This window comes from Acipenser ruthenus, chromosome 4, assembly GCF_902713425.1.
Source record: "Acipenser ruthenus chromosome 4, fAciRut3.2 maternal haplotype, whole genome shotgun sequence".
NCBI classification, from domain to species: Eukaryota; Metazoa; Chordata; class Actinopteri; order Acipenseriformes; family Acipenseridae; genus Acipenser; species Acipenser ruthenus.
In genome coordinates, this window is record NC_081192.1 from 87,399,337 (window position 1) to 87,416,308 (window position 16,972).

The following is a 16,972-nucleotide window of genomic DNA, read 5'->3' on the forward strand; positions in this document are numbered from 1 at the left end:
GCCTTCCTGACTTGCATCTATCATTGATTCGTTCTCAATACTTTAAATACTACTACTGAATGATAGCACATTCCTACATTTCTATTAAAGACTCTGCTTGTGAGATTTAAAACGAGATTACAATCAGGATAGAGGCTTGTTAGCGGGATTTCAAGCTGTATTACAGTTAAGATACGGAGGATTTAAAACAGAATTGTGGCGAAATGTACAGAAATGCCTACACACAAAAAACCCCAGAAGAATGTGCCCGTGACCATAGGGATTTCGTTGTGGAAGACAGCAAAGGAAAGAAGGTACAACTTAAGTGTGCAAGTACTGTCGAGTTACTATACATATTTTAAACAGGAAAAAAAAGCGCAAGCATTTTGGAAAGTAACTGAAAACACAAATTTCATAAAGTATATCAAAAACGAAAGCCCTGAAAAAACGATTAACATAACTCAAATAGCTAAAGAATAAGCACCGAAAAATACAATATTATTATTATTGTTATTATTTATTTCTTAGCAGACGCCCTTATCCAGGGCGACTTACATATAACATAGTGAAAGCATAAGCATAAGCATAGGTCAGCATTGCAAAGCCTAGGGAGGTATGGAAAAGCACATTTAAAAAAAACATGGCAAACTATGGTAAATGCATAGTACAGCTATGGCCAAAAGTTTTGCATCACTTGGTTTACTATAGTTTCAGCGAATTGCCTGTGGATGGGCATTGTCTCACAATACTGACATTATCTGCATTACAATTGATCCCTGTGCTTTTAATTCATTATGGGGTACTATGCCTTGTTTTAAAAGGATTTACAAATAAGTCTTTAAATACATTTAAAATTAAATTAAACTCACTTTTATACACTGACTCAAGGATACTTTCAACTTCCAATAATATGCATGCTTTGTGCCGTTCAGTCACATTGTTTTAGTAAATGCACATTAAACAAATTCATAATTTATTCAGGCAGACTATAATCAAAACACAAAAATAAATCTGTGACTCAGACTGTAAAGAATTTCAGTCACAAATATTGGCTGTTAAATTGAACTGGTGATTCAAATGTTTTTATGTTACATTTGCCAATATACCATTTGCCCGACAGTTTTTCATATCAGCTAAGGTATAGCTACCATAAAGTAAGGTTTAACAATCAGTAAATAATGACCACAGAAACAACCACATCAACAGTAAATCAACAGTTAGCTGGAGTAGAAGCGAGTGAATGAAATGCGCTCAGTGATCCCATTCATCCCACTTGGCAGCCTGTGTTCAACAGATCTAATCTGCAAATTGTTGCACGCTTCAGGCTACCTGGCACTCACTGGCAGGAAGACAAGGCTGAGAGCAGCCAAGGGCAAATCCTCGTGCTGCAAAGCAAACACACTGAACTGTAGACTTATCCAGAGGGCATCACGGAGCACTCAGCACAGGGAAGTGTTGAGAAACTCCCAGTATCTCCTGCGGAAGCCATCTGTAGGAATAAAATGAAGCTTATACTGTATTACAAATGCAACCTATGGAAATAATAAAAAAAAACACACTGTATTAAACAGCTGCATTCAGGGAATTACTTTCCTTTTATGAATGTCACGTGCTTTAACGCATAACACTAGTAGAGAACGGACCAGGTGACAATAAACCAAACACTTAACTAGGTGTACAAACGTTAACCCTCCCGTTTTCCACTCTCTTTACAGGTTCTTTTGGGATTCTGTGACACCAACCCCAACCCCCCCAGATGAACGTCCAATTAAAACAATAAAATACAATCCCAACTAAAACTATAAATATATCTAAAATAACAATTCTTACTAAAACAATTGGATTAGGTTAACACTATCTAAAAACAAGTTCAATTGTGCAAATAGGCAGGGAGGATCCCAGTACTTCAACCGTGAGAACAGAGGTCGTAGCACAGAAAGATATAACCTTGTATTCCTTGTGTCCCGGCTTGTAGTTCTTCCCGTCCCGAATGCTGTCCCGCTGGTCACTGTCCAACAGCGAGTCAGCCCAAAACCCCAGGTACCTGCTGTAACAAGCCAAAAGAACCAAACAAACCCACCATCAGTGCAGTTCCGTTGCAATATATTGTATCCCAGGTTTAAGTTTCTAACTATACTCCAGCAGGTTGTCTTACATATACACAGACCACCACAATAATTATGTACAATCAGTATAATGCTATTGGACACGCTTCATAACTCCTATATAGTAGTAAAGTCAATATATGTGTTATACTGTCAAATAAAATGGTTTCCAATCACACACTTAACAAAATTATTCTAGCCCTGTGCACTTACCTGCAAGCTAGACAGGGTTCACTACTCGAACAAAAATACTACTACTTAGGTGTAACTTCCCTTTATCTCTTTGTCCAACTTTTCCAGGTTCTTCCTGCAGCCTGTTCCTCCAGAAATTTCTGTCATCCACTTCCTGATCTAGGTCCTCCAGCAACACAGTCTGCCCTGCTCTCTGCCTGCACTGTGCTGACAGCACACCTTTTATGAGGTAATGGGTAACAGGTGATGCAATTGGGTTCCTCAGAATGTCAGTCAGTTCTACCATTTGGTCACCAGTGTACTAATAATAAATACAACAAAATAGTAAAACACACAATGCAAAAACTGAACATAGTAAGTAATATAAAATAAATAATCACAGCAAAATTATAACAAACAGTGCAAATCAATCAATCAATGAAAAGTGAAAAAGTGCAGTGCTCAATTTGGTCACTTATGACATGAATATCCTCTCAGTGTGATTCTGGCCCCAGTTATTCTGATGTTATATTTTAAAGAATTCCAAATTGAGAAAAAAAAAGTTATTCAACACTAGAACTCAACACTCAACTCTTGTTATATAAAGTCTTGTATCTTGGATGTATTGAAGTGCCCACAAGCATTCTGAAACCCAAGGCTTACCTCTATCTTACTATTTACTGCAGTTATAAATATATATATTTACGACTCCAAGTAGCAGTTTGGTATAATGTACTGATAATTTAACCCATTCTCAGTTTGGTGATTCTCTTGTCAGCAGACATCACAAAATCAGCAACATAAATTGGACACAATTTTACACTGGACTAAATGGAAGGGAGTATTTGTGGCAAAATATACATAACAGCTTTCTCTTCCAACCCCTCTCTCTAAATGGCTAGATGGACACCCTGGCATGGCAGGTTTTGACAGTCATTTCCAGAAATGGAAATTTCCTCCAGTGACTCCCACCTCTCATTTAGAACAGCAGGAATTAAAACACAGTGCAACTCAGCTTTGTCTCTCCTCTTCCTTTTATATTAATAACGATAACTGATTCTCATTGCTGTATTGCTTGGAAATGATGGCTGATTGACTGAAAACTCTGCTAGAAATACCAGCACTGGTTTCAGCAGGTCAGAGCTGGTATCTGTACTGGTTTTAAGCTTGTCAGAGCTGGTAGCTGTACTGGTTTTCAGCTTGTCAGAGCTGGTAGTTGATCTGAGAAGGCCAGGGACCTCTGCCAGTGCCTGTCTGTGGCTGCTGGAATATTTTAAACAAATAAAGAGGATGTGAGTTCTGCAAATCTGCACTTAGTGAAGCAAGCTTCATTTCACACAGCCCCGAGTCACTGCTTTCATTTACATCTCCGAGGTCCCAGTGGAAAAAATGACTTAGCCCAGGCTTCAGCTTGTGTATTTATTTGGTTGTTTGTTTGTTTGTTGTTTATTTAAGTCTTTCTCCGTGTCTTCCTGCTGAACGTTAACACAAAGCGTTAAAAGTTTCAATTAATTTTGTTAGTTAAAAAAGCATTAAAATTTACTTCCCCTTCTACCTGAATGTTTAAATAAATAAAAGTAAATCAATACATTAATAGGGAAGAAAACACATTCTTACTCACTGTCAACAATTACAAGGCTACTCAAAACTGACTTATTTATTTCTGATTTGGTAACTGTATTGGATAGGTTTTTACTATCTGAAAAATAAAGAATAAAACAAGCAGTAGATAGCTTTGAGAGTCTAGCCCTTAATGTACTGTAAGCATGGCTCTTTGATCCAGGTCAGGTTTTAAACAAAATAGTGTTCAGGTTTGATGAGACAAGACTGGAAAAATCCATACCTGGATTTATAGAGGGACTCCCCTCGCTGAAAGAACAGAGTCAATATTTAAATAGAGGAATTACTAGAATTCAATAGACCTAGACTAAACGATTGGTAAGAGTGAAGTCCTTTGCAAGGAGTTGGCTGTTTTACATTGTACTTGCAGGGGTCATTTTACACTCCTTTCATTGACATTTCAGTTAGGTCTAATTTAAATTTAGTAAGAGATTGACGTAAGAATATTTTGACATTTAGAAATACTAAAATAAACTTACTACATTAAATAATAAATGTCATTTTTTTCAATGTCTTCAATGTTGAAATTAGTTTTGATTCACTTTCAATTTGAGGTCAGAGGACACAAGACACTTGGACAGAGGTGAAGGAATGGGATAAGTTACCTAGTCATGTTGCTGATGCTGAATCACTGGGATCCTTTAAGACACAACTTGAGTTTTGAGATCAATCAGCTACTAGGATATGTGAGCTGAATGACTTCCACTTGTTCATACATGTTCTTATCTTTTTATTTCTCAATGGTCCTGTTAAGGGGAATGTTTTGCAGGTAGTAGACATAAACCTTGAATAAACACTGCCAGTTACCTTTTTTACACAGTTTCTTCTTCTAGTGTGTGTTTGTTGGCGTGCTGATGCCTTTCTCTTTAAGAATAGAAGGAGTTAACCCTAAACAATAATTTAGGCGCAGAACAGAAAACAGGGTCTTAACCTTTCTGATGTTCATGCACAATCCAAAGTGTAGCACTGCTTTTTTCAGTAAACTGTATCGTGTACTGTCACTTTTTTTTTGCTACACTAGTGCTTCACAGCTCTGACACTAATGTCATGTTTGAAACTTTTTTTGTCAAACATTCAAAGATTCCAGTTGTGTTTTCAGGTGCGTGAAAAACCCATTTGAAACCCATTTATTTTCATTGCAGGATCTTGCGCATGTGGTTAACCCTTTGTCAGTGGGAATGAGTGCAAATGGACCCCAGCTTGTTTAAAATGACTCTTTGAAGATTGTGGGATATCCTTACACTTGATTAAACTTTAATCGCGTACCTTTATTTTGATAGCAAGCACGTCCTTGTGTGACTCAGGAAACTGGAGTAATCCTTCTTCAAAGTGCACAAGGTACATTTTTGGGGGGCATTTGCACTTCTTTCCACCTTTCCGTGTGAGCTCAATTGTTGCCATTGCCCGAGGGTTACAATAGTCACTTTTGTGCAGTTACATGGAAAGAGGGTGGAGAATGGAGAACCATCGACATCGCAGGCAAGAGTCTAGAACCACTGCACTGAGGAGGCAGGCTTGTTTGCATGACCAATCACAGAGCTCGTTAACCTCACCTGTAGGGAACAGAAACTCTAACCACAGTGCAGCACACAACACTGGCTGCTGCACATGTATGTTTTACATTCTATATTTAAATCATAGGGAGTGAAAAATAAAAAAATGTGTAAGAACATTATCAAATGTATGAATGAGTGGAGGCCATTCCTCCCATTAATGCTTGTCTGTTTCATAGAGGCTGATTGATCCCCAAAAATTCAATCCAAATACAACATTTAAAAAATGTAAATTAGTGTCTCTCTTAGCTGGGCAGAGTCATGCTATAACTACTGCCCCCGCCCTACCCCCAACAGGTACTGGGACAGTATTAGAAAAACATGGTATGTAACACACACACACTCTTTGAGCAAGCTAGACAATGGGTTAAATTCCACCTCTTTGTCCCTACTTCTAACAATCTGTTAATGTGAAGGGCTGCCCATGGCTAGTGGAGTAAACAGATTTTGAATCCTTTATTATAGATATTTAATATCCTCATTTCCCCTAGTTGGAGTGTTTTTTCAGTAGATGCGGAAGTGCTGCCTTTGCTTTTCAATCACGCGGCTGCTTGGAAGACATATTTAAAGCATAAATTAGTCAACTGCTCTGGGTCGAGATGTCTCAGTCAGGGGACTGCTTCGCTAGTAGTCATGGCTAATCAATAGTTTTATTTCCTCATTGATTGCCACATGGCAAAATCAAATTAAAAATAATTTGAATGACATTTCTGAGTCACTCAGTGTCCTTGGACCAACACATTTGATAATCAAATTCCCTTCTGCAGAATGAATTAGCTTTAATTGTTAGAACTGCGTGATGTATCACCAGAACGTCACCTTTATAATGCAAACGTGTCAGGTGACAGCGCCCATGTTTAACTCTAGGGATGAAGCGTATGTGTTTATGTATGAATAGAAAAATGCAATTCACTGTCTTTTACAGGGTTGTATTACGCTCAACGATTGTTACAATCCACTTATTTTTCATCTAATCTGTTATTCCTAAACCCCATTGCAATCGGGTCTAACCCATCTTGATTGAATTATTATTATTATTATTATTATTATTATTAATTCATTAAAACCTCTATTGTCCAAACTAATTGGGACCAGTGGGTGTTAATCAAATAATCGAAAGATATAATTCAACCCCCTTACCTTTAAATACATATGAATTTTTTTCTTCCTAGCTTGAACAGTGGTGTCAAGGGATGATCCATTAATGGAGACCTTAAGGTATGGCGTGGCCATCTAGGCCTCTGTTTAAGGTAAGAGAAGGAGAAAGTTACACAGTTTCATTGTTTGGTTAAAAGCTAAAGCTGAGGAAACACGAAGCTACTTTTTCAGGACCAGTTTTCCCTGGTATGCCGTGCAGTGGCCTGACACCTTGTCTCCTGAAACCAAGTGGCTTCGTGTTCCCTCAGCTTAACACCTGAAAACTTGGAACTGCAAAAAAGCAGGTTCCCCTTATAAAAGTTTACCATAGTAAAACGCATAGCAAAGTGTAATAAGCCAAAGTGAAAACAAATTAAAGCATAAATAAGCAAAACCAGGAGAGGTATAGTAAAGCAAATTAAAAAAAATATATGGTAAACTATAGTAAATGCATAGTATAACCATGGGTATGCTGCCAAATTACTGTGCAAACGTACCCTGGTAAAAAAACACAGCAAGCACCCACAATGAACAGCAAAAGGCTATAGTCGCAGCAGCAGCAGCACAGACCTTGGAGGGGTTAACAGAATCTCACAGATCACTTGTTCCCTCCCTGGAGCACAATTGCAACTCGAAGCAGAACAGATGTTAAAAGGAATGGGAACAAGAGCGAGCCATGATTTTAACAGGAATATCCCTGCTTTCGTAAAAGCCGATAATCCAGCAGGGACACTGTTTTACCATTAAAATATTCTGGCGTGTTTTAAAAAGCTGTGACTCTGGGAGGCTGTGGGCCCAGCTCTGCTTGGCCCTGTTGCTCTCCGAACACTCAGACCTGATGAATTTTTAACAGTGGTAATAGCTGTTTTAAGTGGGAACAGGCTGCCTTGGGAACTCACTGACAGACCTGCTGCCTATTTTTTTTTTTAAATATAAAGTCTTACGTTATAGTCTGTGAACCAGATTGCTAACAGCCAGTCGGGGGATTGAGGGCAACTGGGAAAAGCGAAGATTTGATCTCTCTCTCTCTCTCTCTCTCTCTCTCTCTGATTCCAATTCTCCTGTGCTGCTTATTTAGCATGGGAATGATTTTTACGTGTTTCATACATTTCTAGTCAATTGAAAATCTCTGTGAATTCGGACTGAGAGGGCTTGAAGGAATCCAGTGTGTTTAGAGATCGGATTATTGGAGACAAGGGTAATAACTGCAGATACAATAAAAGTGGTGTCTGATGAGCTATTGGATTCTTTTATATTAGTTCACACTATAAAAAGACATTGGGGTACATAAGATCGACCGACGCAGCGGTAAATTGGCGGAGTGTAAAGTAGTGCTCTGCCACAGCGCAAATTTTGTTTTTAATTTTGTTCTGAAACCCTCAAAATGGGCTACCAGTAGCACAGATTAACAGACTAATCTGAAAAATAGCTCCTCCCCTCCAAATGGGCTACCTCAATTGAACAATAGGTAGGTGTCACAAAGACGGCCAGAGTGGGTTGCGTCAGACCAGAAAGGAATTCAAACACAGACAGTGGTTGTGATGAGCTGAGTGCAATGGCTGCACTCAGCGTTTATTAACAAATAAAAGGTTTGAAAACAGCACAAAAACAGGACACGGCACTTGCGCCAAAATAAACAGACATACAAAACGGACTAACACTAAACAAACGGTGCACGGACAGACAAACAAACACGGTGAGAACAAACACTTATATTTACGATCTTTACTTCTAATTACTCCTTTCTCTCTCACCCGTTCTCCTCTTCCGAACACCCAACCCCGACTGCAAGAAACGTGCATCTATATATACTGTTGTGCTGGGATTCAATTACTAATTAATTATTCACTTGAATCCCAGCACGTGAATTAATTCTGTGCAACCCTGTGCTCACATATTACATTTAACCAGCACGTGAAGTGATTTGTGCCCTCCTCGTGCCTAAATACAAATCTACACTTTTTAAATACACGTGAAACACAGACCCGTTTACATCCCGTGTACCAATGACTATACACCAACATTAACACACGCACGCAACATACAACATATAACACACACAATTGCACACAGGGGCGGGGCACATTGCCACAGTAGGTCATTTGGAGAGTAAATGACCTGTGTTGACTGTGTGTCTTGACTTTATATTATGTTATTATTATACGACGGATAAAACCAAATATACATAATGAAAAGGATATAATGAACCAAGTTTATTATACGAAGAATACAAACAATTGTACATAATGAAATAGCCGGTATCGAGCTATAATTTCATCCTCAGGGAGATCACAAAGGGTAATGCAGACTAAATAATCTCCCTTCTTCTCAGCACTCTCCCTCTGTTCCTGGGTTGTTCAGGAAGATTAGGAGCCTGCAATCTCCGTTGTAAGAAATGCCCCTGAAAATTCACGATATCACGAATTTCACGGAAATTGTGCATTTGGCTGTTTACTGTGAACAATATGCATTTTATTTTACATTACTGTAGTCTTCACCTCCACTGATTTCATACTTTTACTTGTACACGGTCCTGCTCAATGCCATGCCATTTGGTTACTACGGCAACGGTGTCAAACAAATACCGGCTTCATAATTGCTGAATTCCTCATACTGTACAATGACATTTCTACATACTACTAGAAATGTACACTCCGTATAAAGCTTCGGATTTGTCATTTCAGGTTTGCAGTTGACATTTCTCCCGTGTTTAATATTTTGGGATAAGAGGCAGCAACATAGGCTATAAATTACACAGTAATTTTAATTGATGCGTCAACATAAGGTTTAAAGGTTTACAAAACTCCAAAATGTTGCTGAATTTGTCATTCAAGGTTGTTTTTAAAAAATCTGTTTTGTCTGCTTGTTGCTTTTTTTTTTTTGCAGTCTTGTTTCCAGCAGAAATTTGTTACATTTTTATAGATTGTTTCAATAGTGAATCGAGTTACAGTGTACATTTTTAAAGAGTTGACTCAGTAGCTAGGCTAAATGTTAAAATGTTTCATCCTTGGTTTTTGGGTGATGTTCTTGATGAACTATCAATAATAACACATTTTAGGCAATTTACATCAGTAGAATTAGGGCCACATTCATAAAGCTGTTTACTCAAATTCATCATCAGCACTTTTTTCAGAAAGGAGAAACATACCCAATAAAGTTACCAAACCATGAAAAAAAATGGTGCTGTTGATGTTTTGTAGTAAATAGCTTTGAGAATCTAGCTCTTAAGTTTCACTGAGGCCTCTCAGCGATTTCACACGCAACTCAGCAGACAGTCCCTGCAATACATATACCTGGGCTTGTATGTTTCTTTTTAAGTTTTAGTGTTGCTGTCCAGTCATTCCTGGTCTCTGAGTTGACCTTCCTGTAGTGGCGGCACAGTGACGTTATTAAGCAGCATGCAGATCACAATGAAGCAGAGTGAAGTCCATGATGTGACAGTCCTATTCTTCAGAGGGCTCAGTAGTAATTATTAAACTCGCTCACTCAGGGTAGTCCCTGTCACAGGGACCTCATTATGTAGCAGGTCTGTCTCCAGGCAATTCTCCACACTGGCATGAGACAAAACAAGAATGCGCTCATTAGGCTCCATAATCCCGCCCCGCGAGAGGCTGTTTGTTTTAGCAGGAAAACAGACATCGTCGATCCTGTCACAACAAATGAACAACGCCTCTTTTGCTCTTTTCTCTGTTTTCTTCACCCCCTCTACAGCTTTAAGTCTTACTTGCTTTCTCTTATTCTGCATGCCTGCATTTCTTTTTTTCTTTCTGATCACAGTTCTACATTTTTCTTATTATTTTCTTTCTTTTTCTTTTTCTCAAACCCAATCATATGATATACATAAGACTCCCACAATTCTCTGTGTGAAAAGGTGCCTCCTATTTACTGTTCTGAATGCCTCTTTATCTAATCTCTATTTGTGACCCCTGGTCCTTGTTTCTTTTTTCAGGTCGAAAAAGTCCCCTGGGTCGACATTGTCAATATCTTAGAATTTTGAATGCTTGAATCAGATCGCCGCGTAACCTTCTTTGTTCAAGACTGAATAGATTCAATTCTTTTAGCCTGTCTGCATACGACATGCCTTTTAAACCCGGAATAAGTCTGGTTGCTCTTCTTTGCACTCTTTCTAGAGCAGCAATATCCTTTTTGTAGCGAGGTGACCAGAACTGAACACAGTATTCTAGGTGAGGTCTTACTAATGCATTGTAAAGTTTTAATATTACTTCCCTTGATTTAAATTCAACTTTTCACTATATATCTGAGCATTTTGTTGGCCTTTTTTTACAGCTTCCCCACATTGTCTAGATGAACAAATTTCTGAGTCAACATAAACTCCTAGGTCTTTTTCATAGATTCCTTCTTTAAGTTAAGTATCTCCCATATGGTAATTATAATGCACATTTGTATTGCCTGCGTGCAGTACTTTACACTTTTCTCTATTAAATGTCATTTGTCATGTGTCTGCCCAGTTCTGAATGCTGTCTAGATAATTTTGAATGACCTTTGCTGCTGCAAATTTAACAAGTTTGCTTACTATACCAGAATCTAAATCATTAATGTAGATTAGGAATAGCGGAGGACCTAATACTGATCCCTGTGGTACACCACTGGTTACCTTGCTCTATTTTGAGGTTTCTCCTCTAATCAGTACTTTCTCCTGTAATCAGTACTCCCTAATCCATGTGCATGCATTTCCTTGAATCCCTACTGCATTCAGTTTGAGAATTAATCTTTTATGCAGGACTTTGTCAAAAGCTTTCTGGAAATCTAAATAAACCATGTCATATGCTTTGCAATTATCCATTGTCGATGTTGCATCCTTAGACACGATCTCCCTTTCCTAAAACCATGCTGGCTGTCTCCCAGGATATTGTTACCATATAGGTAATTTTCCATTTTGGATCTTATTATAGTTTCCATAAGTTTACATATAATAGAAGTGAGGCTTATTGGTCTGTAGTTACCCGGTTTGGTTTTGTCTCCCTTTTTGTGGTATTACGTTTGCAATTCTTCAGTCTGCTGGTACAGCCCGTCTCAAGAGACTGTTGCATGATCTTGGTTAGCGGTTTGTAAATAACTTTTTTCATTTCTTTGAGTACTATTGGGAGGATCTCATCCGGCCCAGGGGATGTGTTTATTTTAAGAGCTCCTAGTCCCTTTAACACTTCTGCCTGTGTTATGCTAAAGTTAATTAAAACTGGATAGGAACAGGTCGACATGTGGGGCATGTTGTCCGTATCCTCCTTTGTAAAAACTTGTAAAAAGTAATCATTTAATATATTTGCTATTTTTTTCTCTTCATCTATGATTTTGTCATTTGTATCTCTTAGACATTTTACTTCCTCCTTGAATGTTCTTTTGCTGTTATAATATTGGAAAAACATTTTCGCCCCCTAGCAATGCTCATTTCTATCTCTCTCTTGGCCTTTCTAACTTCCTTTTTGACTTGCGTTTGCAGTTCCAAGTACTCTTTCTGTGTACTTTGTTCTTGGTCCCTTTTAAACGCTCTGTAAAGTACCTTTTTTCACTGAATTTTTTTAAAATTGATCTATTAAACTATTTGGCCATTTTGTTTTAGATTTAGATTTTTCTACTTTTGGGTCTACTGTTTTGCGCCGCTAGTACTACATTTTTTAAAAACAGCCGTCCTTTTTCTGTGGATGTTTTCTCTGTTTTACTCCAATCTACTTCTACTTCTAAAGTCAAGTAGACACTAATTTAGGCGGCTATTCTCTTGTGAAAGTTTCCCATAGTGAAAGTGTAATAAAGCACAGCGAAAGCATGGTAAAGCCTTGAGAGGTCTGGTAAAGCTTTAAAAAATATAGCAAACCGTTGTAAACTTTGCATTTAATGAATGCAAAATATAACCATGGGAAATCTATCACTGATGAAGGCACACGTTTTACCTCTCCCTCTCCCCCTCTCCCCCTCTCTCTCATCTCTCCCTCTCTCATCTCTCTCTCTCTTCCTGATGTCTTTTGCATGCTTCATATTACCTGGACAGGAACTCAGCTGAAATCTCGTCCATATTGCCACTGTCCAGTTGCTCTTCTTATTCTTACCAGCCTTGCCTATGATTAAAATCGTGGATTTGCGGATATTCAGCCAGGAATGCTCCACAGTAGCTGCACACGTAAACCGTTCTGGAATTGTAAACTCTTTTTCCCTCTTTGCAGCTAGCACATGTGTAATATCAGATTTGGAGAATTTCTTTTCAAATTCGAGGGAAACTGGGTAAAATTGGATCTTAAGCCTACAGATTTTATTACTCAACTATATTTCTGGTTAAGACAGCATGCAGTGATAAACATGGTATAATGCTCTTCCCCTTTTAAATCATAATATTGAATACACAGCATGTTTTGGATATTGTACATGGTGGCACAGGAAGGGATGAACTCTTCACAGGATTCTTTACTCCGAAACTAAATTAATTAAAATTGGTATACTTATGCCTGGTTTCCCCTTGCCATCCGATTTACAGTAGAACCTGTCATGTCCGATTTGATGGGTTCCTGGGGTCCATCAGACATGTATAAATGACACTTGTGAACCTCGGAACATACAGCAGTGTGTCTAAAACACCAAAGTACTGTACTGCACGTACACTATACAGTCGGCACCACATTATCGGGATGCCTCGGGAGATGTTAAAATATCCAGAATAAACGGCTGTCCCAATTAAACGAGAGGCATTTGAGATGACAAATGAAAGGAAAAAGAATAAGATCACATCACATTATGATTCAATGTTAAATACATAATTAAAAATCTGAGTCAATTGTTTTTTTGTATTCCTAAACAAAATTAAATCGCTGTTTTTTATTTCTACATGAAATGAAAAAGAATGAAATCACATCTTACCAAAAGGCGAGGCACCTGTGATGTTGACACGCCAACTTTATTTGCCACAGCAGCCTGAGAAACCACAGGAGACTCGACTCCTTCAAGAGTTCAATGTGGTTTACGCAATTTACCTAAGACACAGGTAATCACGTACCTAAGTCACAGGGTACTCACATACTCACTGCACTGTGCTACGCGAAACTGTCTTGGTCTGAAAAGCGATCTCTGTTCATCATTTGAAATTACTGTATCCCAATTAAAACAAAGTGACGTCCCAGTTAAACGACATAAATAGCATTGGGAAGAACCGTCTCCCAGAGCTGTATCCCATTTAAGCAGACATCCTGATCAGTATCCCGATTAGGCGGCATCGACTGTACAAAGAAAATGTGTGAAAATCATTGCAATAAAAGTATTGAAAACAAAGCAATGTAATACAGTATTCGGCAATTTACAAATCCGCATTTGAGAAAACTGTTCTTACCATGCTTTGTCAGTCCATGCCAAAGTAATCCGACAAGTTTTTTTTCCCAGTATGTGCTTGTTAACCGAGACAGAAATGGCGTTTTAAAAAAAACAAAAAACAGCGCACACAAAAAAATCTTGTTTTAGCTTTTTAATGGTACGGTATTAATCCCTTGCTTTGTTTTCTTGTTTTCGTTTATTGAACATGTTTTCCGTGAAGGGACAGCACGTAAAAGTGAAACTGAATTCCCAAACGCGCCCTTTTTTATTGTATCTGCAGCTGAATCCATTCTGTCCTACAAGAGCTGAATGTTTTAGACCTATAATAAAATATGCATTGATCAATTTCCATCTCTAGAGGGTATCTTATGAGATCGGATATGGTAGGTTCTACCGTAGTTAAAAGCGATTTGAAATCTGTCCCGTTCAGTTCCTACTACATTAGACAGATACCAGCGCGGATTGAAATGGGACTCCGATGGTACGAGGTTGGAGTAAGTCCCGAGAGAATTTGCCTCAGTAGCAAATGACACTGGCACAATTTAAGACGCAGCCCAAATCTCCCATCCTCAATTTGAGGAAGAAATAAAACATCAAATAAATATGCATTTACAAGATACAACCTCAATTACGCATATGGAGGTAGTTTGCAGCCGTCTGCTGTCACACAGCATTACAGTTATGTGCTGCTTCTCATTTCCAGTCATGATTGCTCACACCTGTTTTTCTCCCAATTTGTGAACTGTAGTATTGCTCAGCATGTCGAGAAATACAGGGGTCTGATCAGCACTTCTGATTATTGTAAAAGCTTCTCTTTGAATTCCTCAGGAAGCAAATAACGTTTCTTTGAAAATGTCTGCCTGTATGTCCTGGATAAATCGAGATCGGGCAGTAAAGTTTTGATTCATCTTTTCTCAGCAGTAAGTCACGTTGTTGCTTGTGTATTCGGGCAGTGACATCTTTGTTGTCTTTTTTCGGCAGTCAGTCACGTTGCTGTTTGTGTACTCGGGTAGTCATGTCTTTTGTTGCTGATTTTAATACATGCATCACTACTGTACTTGAATTTAAGATGCAGGCTATTTTTGAGAAGCAAAAAATGGTTTAAAAAGTCTTAAATTCGAAGAAATACGAATAACTTGGGTGATGAAAATATTCACATTGTGCTGAATGGTGAATATTTTTTTTGCTGTGTGAATTTTTTGTTGCTGCATGAACAGTTTTTTTATTTATTATTTTTACTTATTTTGGAATTTTTCTTGCATTCATTCATATCCAATGACAGACTGACTGGGCCGCATCGCACTGTTCCAAATTACACCATTGCGTTGTTTAAAGCAGATGTGGAGCTTGACCTAAGAAATTGAAAGTAATCCTCTGAATTCAGCTGCTAAATAGAATTTATTTTTGATAAATGATACCTGTTATATAAACAGAATACTCCATAGAGTGCTGTGGTTATTTCAATGTCTGTAAACATCCAGGAGCACATATTGAATTCATCCTCGCTGTTGAGATGTCGTTCAAACCAATCCATGCAGCAACTAGACACAAGGCACTAATTGAAATGTTAGATATTAATAGTTTTCTTGGGCAGCAAGGTAAGATTAATAAACTGGAAAATAAGACTATTCTAAATTATTCAAAGGGACCATCTTTATATAATTTCATTTTTTTTTTGGTCATTCTCTCACTCTCGCTCATTTTTGCCCTGGAGCTTTTCTGTAGAAAGATTTATGACAGGAGAGGCAATTCCTGGTGAGAGTGATGGAGAGTCGAGGGGTCTGGGTATACACTGTGAGTTTGCCTGGAGCCCCACTGCTAGAGGAAGAGATGCTATCCCTGGATTGATGAACATCAAACTGAGAGGAGCTTGTTACAGGAGGTACTGGCTACAGGAGTGCCAGGGAGACAAATGCTCTCCTCCTTCTCATCTACTCATCTCCATGGTCTTTTAATCCTCCAGCACCCAGGGAATAGAAGGAAAGGAAAACATACAGCACAGTATATCCTTTACACAGATTTATTTTTAAAGTGGTTGTAGTTAACAAAATAATCTCATAAATCTTACCTGTCGTGTTGACCATTGAGACAACAGTAACCAAAATTGCTGTGCGTATTGTTTACGCATTAAATCTCATACGCAATTCATGTTTTTCAATGAGTAAAACACCCAGTACGCAGTTTATCTGGAGTGATGGGCACAGCAATTCCTTTCTATATGGTAAACCTGCCTTCTTTTAACTCATTTGCAATGATTACACCTTCTCAACAAGATCAAAACAGGACCCTATACTACTACATATACATGTACTACATTAACCCATTAAACTCCCTTCCTCATTCAATCTATTGTGCAGTTTATCCCCCCCTCCTCCCCTCCGTCTCCTCTCGCCTTGGTTAACCTTTCACAGCTGGTAGGAGCCTCACCTGGAAGACAAGATCCTGGGCCACATCTTTTCTATCATTCCATCTCTTATTGTTTAAATTATGTTGCTTCACTTATTCAATGGTAAAATTGTGTATTCATATTTTAATTTTATTGTAATCTTATTTTAAGTTCAAGTTCAAGGTGATCTTGCTCATCTGCTTATTTTCATGTGCTCAAGCTTCAGCACACATTCAGATTTCATACATTTCCTCTTTTATTTGCTTGTTCCTAAGAAAACTAGCGGCCCATACTGCATGTTGGATTGATCTGAAATGTTGTCTTCCTGTTCATAACGATGGGGAAACAAAGCAGGCACCATTACAGATTTTTATAATCAAGGTTCTCTCCCAGAAAACACACGCTGACTATTAACTGATCTATGAGCATAATCATTTGCGAGTGCACATTGGTGAGATTAGATAGTCTTCTAGTTTTGCCTTTATTCATAGTTTCAGTTTTTGCTTTCACTGAAACTGTTGAATTGGTTTTTGGGGTACTAGTGGTGTGTGTTGAATCCTGTACGTGCAATTACTACTTTCGAATTAATAATTTAGGTAAAAAAAACAGTAGTGTATACAGCTGCTAACATATGAAGGTATGGTAGTTGGCTGCTGTGTTAGTTTCTCCTGATAAAGATGGCCTGCCGGTTGCTGACCTTGGTGCACTCT

General features: G+C 38.3%; 1 long non-coding RNA gene across 3 annotated transcripts; it reads right to left on the reverse strand.

Annotated features, from left to right (window-relative positions):
* Nucleotides 1-526: 526 nt before the first annotated feature.
* Nucleotides 527-14,449, reverse strand: LOC117399628 (uncharacterized). 3 transcript variants are annotated; one of them, XR_009328552.1, is made up of 5 exons: nt 13,896-14,449; nt 13,430-13,785; nt 9,859-10,116; nt 6,569-6,669; nt 527-2,026 (listed from the first exon to the last, which is right to left on the reverse strand). It is a non-coding gene; the product is annotated as an uncharacterized LOC117399628 (long non-coding RNA). The 3 variants fall into 3 exon arrangements; XR_009328554.1 differs by lacking the exon at nt 527-2,026 and adding an exon at nt 4,870-5,428; XR_009328553.1 differs by lacking the exons at nt 13,430-13,785; nt 13,896-14,449 and adding an exon at nt 12,562-12,843.
* Nucleotides 14,450-16,972: the final 2,523 nt, after the last annotated feature.